The following is a 12344-nucleotide window of genomic DNA, read 5'->3' as shown; positions in this document are numbered from 1 at the left end:
ATGTGGCTATTATTCCTTTCATTTTTTATACTAATACAATGAAACTATCTATTTCTTAATAGGAAACCCTTATCATGAATGCTGGCATTATATTTTGGGAGGATTAAATATGCAGTAAAGCTGCATCTTTGTCAATCTGTCTTTTCAGTTTATACACCATGGTGTTGCCTGCAGTTAAAAACGATCCTAGCAAGAAGAGCTGGTAAGTTAAAAAACAAAGATCAAATGTCATTAGCATGCATTCAGATCACTTGAAGCACACAGAGAATACTGCTTAAATGCTTACCTTAACTATCCCACGGATATGCATTTTTGCTATCATCTCTGCAGTGTAAAGAAACATCAACAGAGTATCAAGAGCAAATGTCACATACTGGAGAGGCGGATAATGCTCGAAGGTCTTTGGAGTGTTCATACAAACAGAAATAACACTGATGATGGCACAGATTCTTAGTAAGGAGTGTACCCACTGAAAAATAAAGCAACACAAAACCCCAAGATATTGTGAGATTGCTTTGGTGGTCAAAACCGGCTCAAATATTTAGCCTCCATAACTTGTACTGACACCTTTTGTAAACACATTTGTGGTTTTTTACATCACAATACATGTATTAAAGGTATTCAACCACAAATAAGCACTCCTAAATTATTTATACATATACATACAAATACATAATTGTATTAGTTAATTTGGAAGGTTGTATAATTCAGAAACCAAAAATTAAGAGCCAGGAAACTGAGAATTAGGATTCCATCATTTCTACTTTGCGGCATTTGTAATTCAATTTCTTTTCAAATGACAACTTGTCACATTTTTGTGCAGACAGTAAGTGGAATTAGTTGAAGTTATAAATTGGGTGAATACATTAAACGAAAACATCTCAGGAAAATTTTAGTTCAATGCTTTGATAAAATAATTTTTAAATCAGTTTACAATTCCAAAAATTAAGTGAGATGCACAGGATTGAAAACATCCTTCTGTTTATGAAAAGAATAACTATACAAGAGACTATGTCATAGAAAGCTACTTCTTAAGATCAGGATTCACTTTTGTTCCAAATGAGTTGTTGCTCTAAGAGAGCAGTTCATTTCTATGACTACTTAGGTTTCAGTCCCACTACAATCATTACTAATAAGGCTGGTATTTAGTGCCAGTCATGAAGGGAGGTATAACAAAAAATCAGAATGTATCAATACAGGGATTTAAGGTTAGATTTTTTTTCTTTTAAAAACACCAATGAAACATCCTGAAGTCAGAGAAGTGTAATGAATTGGAGTTGGTAAGGGCATAGCGAATCAAAACAAGAAGGGAAAAAAAAAGCCACTTCAGCAAGGAAAAACATTTCCAAACAAAAACCACTGAAGTGTGTTTATAAAAACTATTTATCTGCAGAAAAGTTCTATACTCATTTACACCACCCTAGACCTTTTGATATCCAGAAGATTTAAGAACAGCCACCTAATTTAATACTCATTGTTCGCTCACCTAGATGTAATCATATTTAACCTGAATTGAATAGCTCTAGTATTTGCATACTCTAAGCCCAGATTAATAATTTGGAAGTGGAAGGCACCTGATGAATGATCTCTGATGTCCATTTAACATCCTCTTTGTTTCAACTCTTGTTTCAACTGGAAATCTTAACATTATTATAAGTGTGGCTGATATAAAACACGTTCTCTGCCACAGTAAATTGTTGGTATTTCAGACATTAAGCAGTATACAACTAGGCCACCAGCATGGCAATCAAAAATTGTTCCATAAAAAAATCATGCACTGTGTGCTGAGAGACCCAGGTAAATAACCCAGCATTTATTTCTGCAACCACATTTTGAGCTTATTACAGCAGTCAATACAAATGTTCTACTTAAAACTATTTAGCATGAATTAATATATGGGTGTTGTCTTGTAAATGATTTAGGTGTTAAAACTCAGCAGCAAAGCTGAGGGAATCTCACATCCATACTGCAAAGAAGATGATAGTTCCATTAAATTAATGCAATGCCAACAATGGGTATTATTTCAGAATATTTTACTTTCTGCTCTTAAAAAGTAAAAATGTATATGCAGCTTTAAGAGAAATGTGAAAATGCCTTCTATACAAAAACATGAATCATTCAAAATATAGGAATTCCAGATGCACACTGACTGCTGAATAAATAATTTAATCATAATAACCATGTTTAGAATCATAGAATCATCAAGGTTGGAGGAGACCTCTAAGATCATCAAGTCCAACCATTAACCTGTCACTCTGCTGTAACTTCTAACCCTAAACCATATCCTCCAGCACCAGATCCAGATGCCTCTTAAACACTTCCAGGGCTGGTGACTCCACCACCTCCCTGGGCAACCCATTCCAGTTCCTGACCACTCTGGCAGTGAAAAAATTTTTCCTAACATCTAATCTGTATCTTTACATAGTAAAGACATTTTCTTAATACTGTACATTCTATAAATAACTCCACTCCTAATGAAGCTTTCCCCAGTTTCAAGGTGCCAGGCACTTTTACCCCTATCTATATTTTAGGGTAGTTTGTGGGTTAAATGATACCAGAAAAATGAGAGCTGCACTTCAAAATAAATAGCCAAAATACACTTTTATATTCACAAATTATGTAAAAGGAGAGCTCTGAAAGTAAAAGTACTGAGTGCTGGCTACCACTTGAGCAATGAAATGCTCCCTTTAATGCCCTTTTCCAAAGTCCATTTTATGAACTTCTAATTTCAACAAACATGTCAGGAACCAGAGACATTGAAAGGATAGCTGGTTTAAAACAATTAATCAGTAGAAGAACTGGTTGAAAAACACTCCTTGATCATCATTGTGCAACAACCAAAGGAAAGTCTTACTTGGTTTTGGACTATTTTAAAAAAATTATCTGGTGGATTAGCAACTATAGCTCAATACTTGTTTCTGACAAATATCTAATTCAGAATCTTTTGTGAAAGTCATATTTCAACAATACAAGTTACATTTAACTTAAAATTAGTAACTACGAAAGAGATACCTACTGGTTTGTTAATCCATAGAATATCAGCATTGTCTGACAAAGATTCATCAGGACCAAAATCTGTAACTGGCTGGGCTTCCACCCTTGAACTTTGTTTCCTTTTTAGCATCCTGAAGTTAACTTTTGTTATCTATAGTCATGAAACCTCCTTGGGAAGAAAAAAACCAGAAGATATTAATCCACTAAAACCATTTTTAATACATTTTACATTTTCAGTTTTATAAATAACCTAAAGCATTTTGTTTCCATGCAAACGGCTTTTCTACTTATTAACAGGATATTCATTTCATTTAAAAGCTTTGCCTATATAAATCACTGGCATGACTCTCATTAGTTTACAAAAATTTACACAAAGGTATGTAACACAAACAATTACCACAAACTTAGCAACGCTGACAGAAGATTTGTACCAATATGCAAAGAATGCTATTGTGTGAACCTCAACCCAGTGTAATCATTGGCTGGATTTGACCTAGAGCCATTTAATTACATGGTGACATTTCCAGTTATTACACTAGGCTAAGATAAAGCCCAACATGCCAAAGGCAAATGGGCAATGTTAAGCAGCCAACAGATGTTAATGTTCTTTACTGAAATCAGGAGAGCTTTTTTGCCATATACTACTATTAACATGTATTTTTCTAATACTTTTTTTATGTTAGCAATTATCCATCCAAGAGCCAGACAGCAAGCTGTGTCTGGGGTTTGCGTTGTCCCCACATGGAAGCACTGAGGAAAATTTGTCATTTCTACAAGGTGAGGCTGAGTCTGGACATTCCTGCATGGGTGGCACTGACAGCCTTCTGCATGGTCAGTGATGTGAGCCACAGCTAGGGACACGCCAGAAGAGCAGAAAGGTGGATTAGATCTTATTACTGACTTTCTCACAGACACAGTTCATAGACCCTAGTGTCTAAATAAATCCCAACTGATGAGGAAGTTACACTTTCCTAAGGAGTAACAATCTGCCCATGAAATACAATTCTGCTGTTCACAAAATCCAACCCTTTAGGAATTTTTTTTTACACCAAAGTGAGGGGGAGGAAGAAAGCAAGATCCTGGGGCCGCATTGTGAACCTTTACTCTTGAAAAAATGTTGTTTGGAGGTAACACTGCACTTTTCAAAAGTTTATCAAAACTAGCATAAGATAGATGATAGAATGGTTTGGGTTGGAAGAGACCTTTAAAGATAATGTAATCCATCTCCCTGCCATGGCAGGGACATCTTTCACTAGATCAGTTTGCTCAAGGTCCCATCCAAAATTTTCAGTGATGAGGCAACTATAACTTCTCTGAGCAGCCTGTTCCAGTGTCTCACCACCTTCATTAGAAGGAATTTCTTCTTTATATCCAACCTGAATCTTCCCTCTTCCAGTTTAAAGCTGTTGGCCCCTTGTTCTGTCACTACAAGCCCTGGTAATTACAGTCCCAAGCAGCACAATGACAACTGCAACATGAACACAAGAGACACTGCCCTCGATTAGCTGGAAGTACCAGTGGGCTCAGGACTGCAGAAGTCCCCAATGTGCTTGGTCTCAGCCAGACTCTTCAACCACCCCAGCTGCTGCTTCATAACCAAATACTATGCATGCATTGTGTCTCCTCTTTCAGCTGTTAATGGCAAGCATAAACTATTCATCTTATTCCAAGTGCCTCAGAGTCTACCCATACTCTATTTTCTTTCTTTCAGATCCACGAGGTCAGCTCCTCTCTCTGTAAAATCAAATCTGAACCACTGGTCTATCTTTGGACAAACCACATGGCAACAGGGCCGAGGTCTTGTACTACTGCTCCTAGCTGGAGGAGCTGACATTATGTGATAATTGATTTTAAATATAAACAGAAGTAATACAAAGGCATAAAATAAGGGACAACTTCTGGCACCTATATTCATTTTAGATGGTCATTCACACAACTTTAGTACAAGTGAAAATGGTAAACTGTCACCGAAAACATGTAAATACTGCAAAATGAACATTATAAATTAATAACCTTTCTCTAACAAATGAAGACTAAAATAATATTCATAGAGGCTGTACGTTCTCTTAATCCTCATCCTCAGTCTTCATGCTTCCGCTTCTTTCTCATAACTGAATTCACTACTTCCTTCTCTTTAACAATTTTTCCTGCTTTCTCCTATTTATTTCTGAGCCTAATGTATTGACCTTTTTTCTCTAGTCAAACCAAAGTATAACTAAAAATGCTTGAAGGCTCAGAGATGCTAGTGTACTTTTTGAGGTCATGAAACCTTGAAATGGCTACATCTAGCACAGCGATAAGAAGTTTACTGCAATGCCTTGAGAGCTGCATTTCCCAAAACCTTAGGAAAAAAAAAGGCACTGTCTAAAATGCTTCTTGCAAATATGTTCTTTTGGAAAATGTTACTCAAAAGCTAATCAGTGAATTAACAAAATAATAATTTTATGTTTACTGCTTCTGGTAATGGTTATGACTGTATTCCTAGTAAGCTTTTAAGAATATATGTAGCAATAAATAGAGTATTAATAAGAGAAGAACAATCAGTGAGAAAAGGCTCAGGATATGAAACACTGACCTTTTTTTAGCCACTACTGACTTTTTTTTTAAGTAAATGACACTCTAAATAAAGAACTATGACCACTTGGGAAAGAAATTAGGTAATTATCAACTGTATTAGAAAGGCTCTGTTGTTTTTATGCTTTTCTCAATATCACTTATTTATACAACTAATGTGCTGGAAGATTAGCCATATCCTTCTAATGAAATTCCCATTCATCCTTTTAGCAAGTGCTTCTTTTTTTGTTTGTTCAATCATTTTTTAAGACTAAAGAGATTAAAATTCTTATTTTTAAGAGGCAGCCTTGAATAAAAAAATTGCCATGTATATAAACCAAATGGAAGGGAGGAAACATTTCTGAAATATAAGAATTGGTTTGTTTACTTTTCTGGTTGAAATGACCAGAAATGCACACAAAAAACCCCCACAAAATAAAGACAACAAGCCAAGAAAATTCTGGAAGTGGTTTTTAGCAAGATTATTCAAAGTACTGCATGGTTGCTTTCAAGGTTTTATGCCATTTTTTGTTGCTGTTCTTACCACTTCTATTTTACCAGCGAACACACAGGCTTTTCCATGTGTCTGTTGCTGTAGAGCAACACAAAGCCTAGTGCAGCTTTGGGACTCTGCCACGTGTGTAAAGAATTTTAACTCTCGCACTACAGTCCTTTTGCACCTGTTTCTGCAAGGAGGAACTAGCCAAAAGGTGAAGAGGAGGAAGAGAACAGTGCAGGAACTCCTTTCAGTGTGTGCCAAACAGTGAGTGCCACATCAAGCTGTGCTAATGGGGAGGTTGGAGTCCTCCTGAGCCCTGACTACAAATCCACCCCTGCAGTTCCTGCATTGATTCCGACACACGTCATTAGATGTCTCTTTGATCACAACCTGTTATTAATGTAAAAGGCTTAATACATTCCCTAGGATGTATTTCTAGCTCTAGTGTTTTTAAGACATACTGGGTGCAGGGCAAAGACAGGCTTTGAGACAGGAAAATATCATGGACTTTTGGGGCTACATCTACTTCACATTTCTTTTAAGTATTTTCTTTGCAATAGCAATGAAAATTCACAGTGCAGGTGTGAACTTTCTCAGGGAGCAATGTAGTGTCTTTCCTTCTAAAAGTGGAGGAGAAATTTAGAAGCAAAGACAAATTAAGAAGAAGAAAACTAAACAGAAAATTACACATTGAGTCAGTATGTAATTTTCAGACCCATTTGATCAGCCTTTTCTCTACCTCTCTACCTCTGAACTTGCAGGCATGTTCAGAAACCTCTACACTGTCTAGTCTGCAGCTTCTGCTGAAATAAAAACATGCCAGCACAATAGTTGGGGTGAATGTAAGACCCATTGTGCACCAGGGAAAAAAAAAGCCTGAAAAAGGTCTAATCTCAGTTTGTGGTATCCACATTAACCACAAGACTCTTCTGCTGATGGAAGCTTGCACTTCCTACAAAAATCAAAAGACAAATTTTAAAACATAGCTGATCCTACACAACATCAAAAGCTGAGAAATCTGTGTCTTGTTTATAAAGCAAGCTCACTGTGTACATATCATTTGCTCAAAAGATCTCTATCAGGAAGTCAGGAAAACATGTTTATATATGTTCCGGATGACAAAGAAGTTGAAAAATGACATCAAAGAAATCTAAAAGGAGATATTCCTACCTGCAAGTTATGGAAAGAGCTTAAAAATCAGACAAATCCTTGGAAGCAGCAATATCTGGCTTCCAACATACTTCTTTCTCACTGTCTATTGACTTTGACACCTGAGATCATGTGAGCACTCTCTGTAGGTCCTCCCAAGGCAAGCTACCTACAAGCACTGTCTTCAACACCAATCCTCTCTTTGAAAATGTCAATTCCCCTTCCGACTTTTCACACACAACGTGGCACATACACTTTGAGAGAATTACCTTTGAACCTTTTACTATCTGTAAAAGCTAAAATGAGTGACAGGAAGAGGATGCGAACACCTATGATGACAAAGCCCCATTTCTATACAATACATTTTAAAAAGCCCCAAATTAGAGGGTACCTTAAAGAAATTAATTGTTCTTAACTGTACTATGCATTATATGGTTAAGGAAAAAATATAAATTCTCGTTCTTTCATCTCAATAGTCTTTGCCTTTCCCTCTTTGCAACTGTTGTTATTTCTCTATTGTCTGCTCCCTCCATCCCCATGTTCTTCCATCCCTGATTCTGGGCGCAGGTATGGGTAAACAGCATTTCAGTATTTGTTTTCATGTACCAAAATATTTTAAGTGAACAAGTTACATACAAAACAGTATAGATATATTTATTTTAGAAGGGTAAAGACAGAATTCCAATGGATACAATCACACGGCACATGCCATCATGGATGTCATTAACTCATAACTAATTTCAAAGGAAGAACAGTACTTTTTCTCTCTGCGTGGCATCATTATTGCATCTGATGAAATGTTCTAAAAGATCTATTTGTTATTTCGAACACAGTATACTGCTCATAGCTGACCAAACTGAATTATTTGTTAAAACCAAACCAAATTCCTCACAAAGAAGGTATTCTGAAGGAAATATCCTCAAAATCAGTTACACTCACATTTTCAAATTATTTGGACACAGGCAGGAAAGAAAACTGGTGACACCTTATACTTACTAACAGGACCCCAGAGCAAATTTACTGGGATTGGAGAGCATGACTGAGGAAGGTTTAACCATTGCTTAAGGCTGCCAATGTAAGAACAACTAGTCTGAAAATAAACAGGTGTCCACACTTTAGCTCTTTGCTCCTAACACACCTCCTGTGTCTTGTATTATTATTAATTAAGGACAATGCTCTCACAATATTTATTTCTTACATATACTTTGTCCCTCTTAGACCTAACCAAAATAATTCAGACCTATTCAGCAGACAGAATCAAATATCACATTGTATATAAAGGCAGATCTCTTGTGAGTCAGATATAAAATCTACCACTACTGCCACATAATGTCATATCAGGAGTCCTTTTTACTATAAACCTTGCAACACCTGGAATATACTATTTTGAAGAAACTACACATGCATATATATGGTACCGTGATGAAGCCAAATAATGAACTTAGTAATTTCAAATGCTTTTTGACATTTTTCAATTAGAAATTGGGTTGAGTAAAAAAACAGAGCCGGAACAACTGAAGATGATTTTTAGTGCCATGAGCCCACACCATGGCACATTCCATGACACTGCTTTTACATACAAAGTAGAGATCAAGGTACTCAAAAGTGACTTTTCTAGTACAGAGCAGGTACATTCTCACATTCCACAGTCCCAGCTCCCCAAGGATCCCAAAAGACAGCTACATCCGAGCATGAAGCAGCTACTACCTTGTACAAGTAACCAGAATTTTCTTTCAGTGGTAACCAAAACACAAGGGTGCTGAGTGCCCTCCATCTCCCTCCAACACAGTGATCGTTGGCATGACTGGACAACACAATAGCTTTTGAAGCCCTACAATTACACTGTCAGAATGGTTGATAAAATGCTAAAATGTAATGATGGCCACTGAATGCACCATAATTATATGTAGAGAATATACTGATGGCAATCTACTTCCTTTACAGACATACAGCACGGTTTAAGAGCTAGCTTACTTCAAAAGTTCACTTTGACTGTGGCCCACTAGGATTCACCTACTGCAGTGTAGGCTATATAAATATCCTTAAGAGCCCATAGCTGAAAAGACATTCAGCAATGCCCTTAGTAAGGGCTGCAAAAAACAGGCAGCAGTGTTTTAGAATTTGCTTTTGTAGCCTACCCATCTCCAGGTGGAAATTGTATTTAGCCCTTTGTGAAAGCAAGGGGACAGGAAGCACCAGGTCATTGTTTGAGAGGATTCAGGGAGCAATGTGTCCTCTCTCTAAAATACTCCACATTCGGTAATATGCTGTGAATACTGTGGATCTATTTTTCAGGCTTTTAAAGAAAGGGGTGAGGGCATCCTTCCCAGAATGATACAGGGGTGGAAAGGAGCTTCTCTGTAGGCAGATGGCTGGCACCATGCCTGCTTAAGTGATTATTTTAATCTTGCTGAGATTTTGTTGTGTTACTAATTACATGTTAATGTTCCTAGAACCTTGTATACACTTCTTTTCATAATTTAAATGTAAGTGCATTAAAATGAACAGTGGTTATATACTTTTAGATTTGTTACAAGTCTTGCTAAAATAATTATTAGAGGAATTTAAATATTCTAGATCATCCCCCCTTCCCAAATTCTTCCCTTTCTCTTCCTTAAGGAGCTGCCAGTGAAACAGTTAACATTTATATATTTTAACCTTGAAATCCTGAAAACAGAATTGTGATTTTTCCCTTTTTTTCCCTCTTATCTTCTTTTAAAATGAACTAGTTGACATGATACACATTCTCCTTGCCACAGGGCAGTTCCTAGAAGGTGCAGCAATAACCTCTGGTACTGTAGGTACTGTACCTGAAGGCTTCATTTTGGAGGAAAAAAAATAAATAAAAGAAAACTGAGTTCATAGAATCATAAGCCATTTCAGGCTGGAAGGACCTCTACTCTGCTTTTATGAGACCCCACCTGGAGTACTGCATCCAGCTTCAGAGCCCCCAGCACAAGGAAGACATTGACCCGTTGGAATGAGTCCAGATGAGAGATGCTAAGCTCATCACAGGGTTGGAGCACTGGTCTCATAAAGACAGATTGAGAGGTTTGGGGCTGTTCAGCCTGGAAAACAGAAGGCTCCAGGGAGACCTTCTAGCAGCTTTTCAGTACCTAAAGGGGGCTTACAAGAAAGATGGACAGGGACTTTTCACAAGGGCTTGTAGTGGTGAGGCAAGGGGGACTGACCTTAAGCTGAAGAGGGGTAGGTTTAGATTAGATATCAGGAAGAAATCCTTTACTGTGAAGGTGATGAGGCACTGGCACTGGTTGCCCAGAAGTTGTGGACTCCCCAACCCTGGAATGGAAATGTTCAATATCACACTGTGTGGGGCTCTGAGCAACCTGGTCTAGTAGAAGGTCCCCTGCCCACGGCATGGGTGTTGGAATGAGATAATTTTTAAGATCCCAAACCATTCTATGATTCCAGAACCTCAGGAGGTCCTCCACTCCCATCTCCTGCTCAAGCAAGGTCAACCCTAGTGACAGACCAGGCTATTACAGTTGACTCAGGTTAGTCCAGTCTGGTCTTGAAAACCTTTAACAATGGAGACTGTACAATTTCTCTGAGCAATTTGTTCTACTGCTCGAATGTCCTCACCATGTGGAGGGGAAAACAAGATATGAAAATATCACAGAAAATAAAGAAAGGAAAACGAAATTACCTAGTAGAACCATGGCAATTTTCAGCTGTAGTCTAGGAGTGGCATCACTCAAGACATTTATCAGTACTTAACCAATACAAGAAAATTCAATTGAAATAAAAGATGTTGTGAAGGTAATGAAAGGGAGAACAGAGAAAGACTGAAAGCAAAATAAAACATGATTCAACCCATAATGCCTATATTAGGCTGGCTTTGCTCTTTATCTCCAAAAGATTTCATGCTCAAAATCTACAGGAGATCCAAGTCATTTTCCAACTATGGAAGTATTCTATTAGTAACACAATAAAAATAATTTGTGAGTGCAACACCTCTATTTTACTCTTAAGCACATTGAAAATCTTGTTTGCAAATGACTGAATTCCTAAATACTTAGGGAGGCAGGAACCCAAATCCCCAGAAGTTAGTAACCGTTCTATCTTGAGATATTCGTGCCTTAAGAAGTCATTCTTATCTGTGAAAGTCTAAGACCCTGCACCTCTTCTAGAGCTTGTTCCAGCAGTCCATCACAATGCAGCATGATAGTATTCACCTCCTATTGTGAAGGTTTGAGACCTGAAAGCTCTTTGACTCTACCTAGGTTTGGATGAATGCCATACAGATCTACATACTGTCCGTGGTACCAGCAATGCCCAGGAGCTGAAAATAAGTCAAATCAGAGTAAGTTCTATTTCCAGGTGGTATAGCTTAAATGGGAATGAACTGTGAGGGACCAGTGTTCAGATTAAAATAACACAGGTGCACCAAGCAAGAAGCCTATGGGTCTACATTTCTAAAACACAAATGACATGCTGATTGTTACAGTTTAAAATTTCATTTGAAAACACAGTACCAAGCTCAAACAATAATACAAAAAATTCCCCAACTGCTCCTAAAATTCTCCAAAGATAAATGCATGAACTTGCAGAGAGCTGGAGTCTTCCAGCAGCCAGAGAGACCAACTCAAAGAAATGTGATTTCCCTCCCCAAGTTAAGAGACTTTAACTTTGTGATTCATGTAGCATATTGTTAATATGTATCATTTCTCTGCTGGTCACTTAGAGGGCAGGTAGGATGTGGCTGCTGTGGAAGGACATGAAAAGAGGGACACCGAAATGAAACATGAAATTATGATGCTTAAGACAAAAGTAAAAGACTCCAATAGCATTTAGTTCGTGTTTTCTCACTGTATTTCCCTTAAAACAACAATGCTTAACCTACCAAATCATAGCTGACTTAAAAGCTACATTTGCACGTAAAGGCCATCAGCAACGTTCATCCCTCCTAGAAATATGTCTCTGATGTTACCGGGAGAGCTAAAACATAAAGATGTCAACAACAACAAAATGTTAAGCATCTCTCTACTTCTATTCGATGAACAAACCCCTGACACTGCACGTTAAAGAGATTTACTTCAGGCCTTTACTTCCAACCACCCCAACCCCGCAGGCACCTGAGAACCAGATGAGCTTCCCACGGCCATCCCCATCCCCATCCCCATCCCCA

The sequence above is a fragment of the Acanthisitta chloris genome, unplaced genomic scaffold, assembly GCF_000695815.1.
Source record: "Acanthisitta chloris isolate BGI_N310 unplaced genomic scaffold, ASM69581v1 scaffold101, whole genome shotgun sequence".
NCBI lineage: Eukaryota > Metazoa > Chordata > Aves > Passeriformes > Acanthisittidae > Acanthisitta > Acanthisitta chloris.
Note: the sequence above shows the minus strand (reverse complement) of the source record.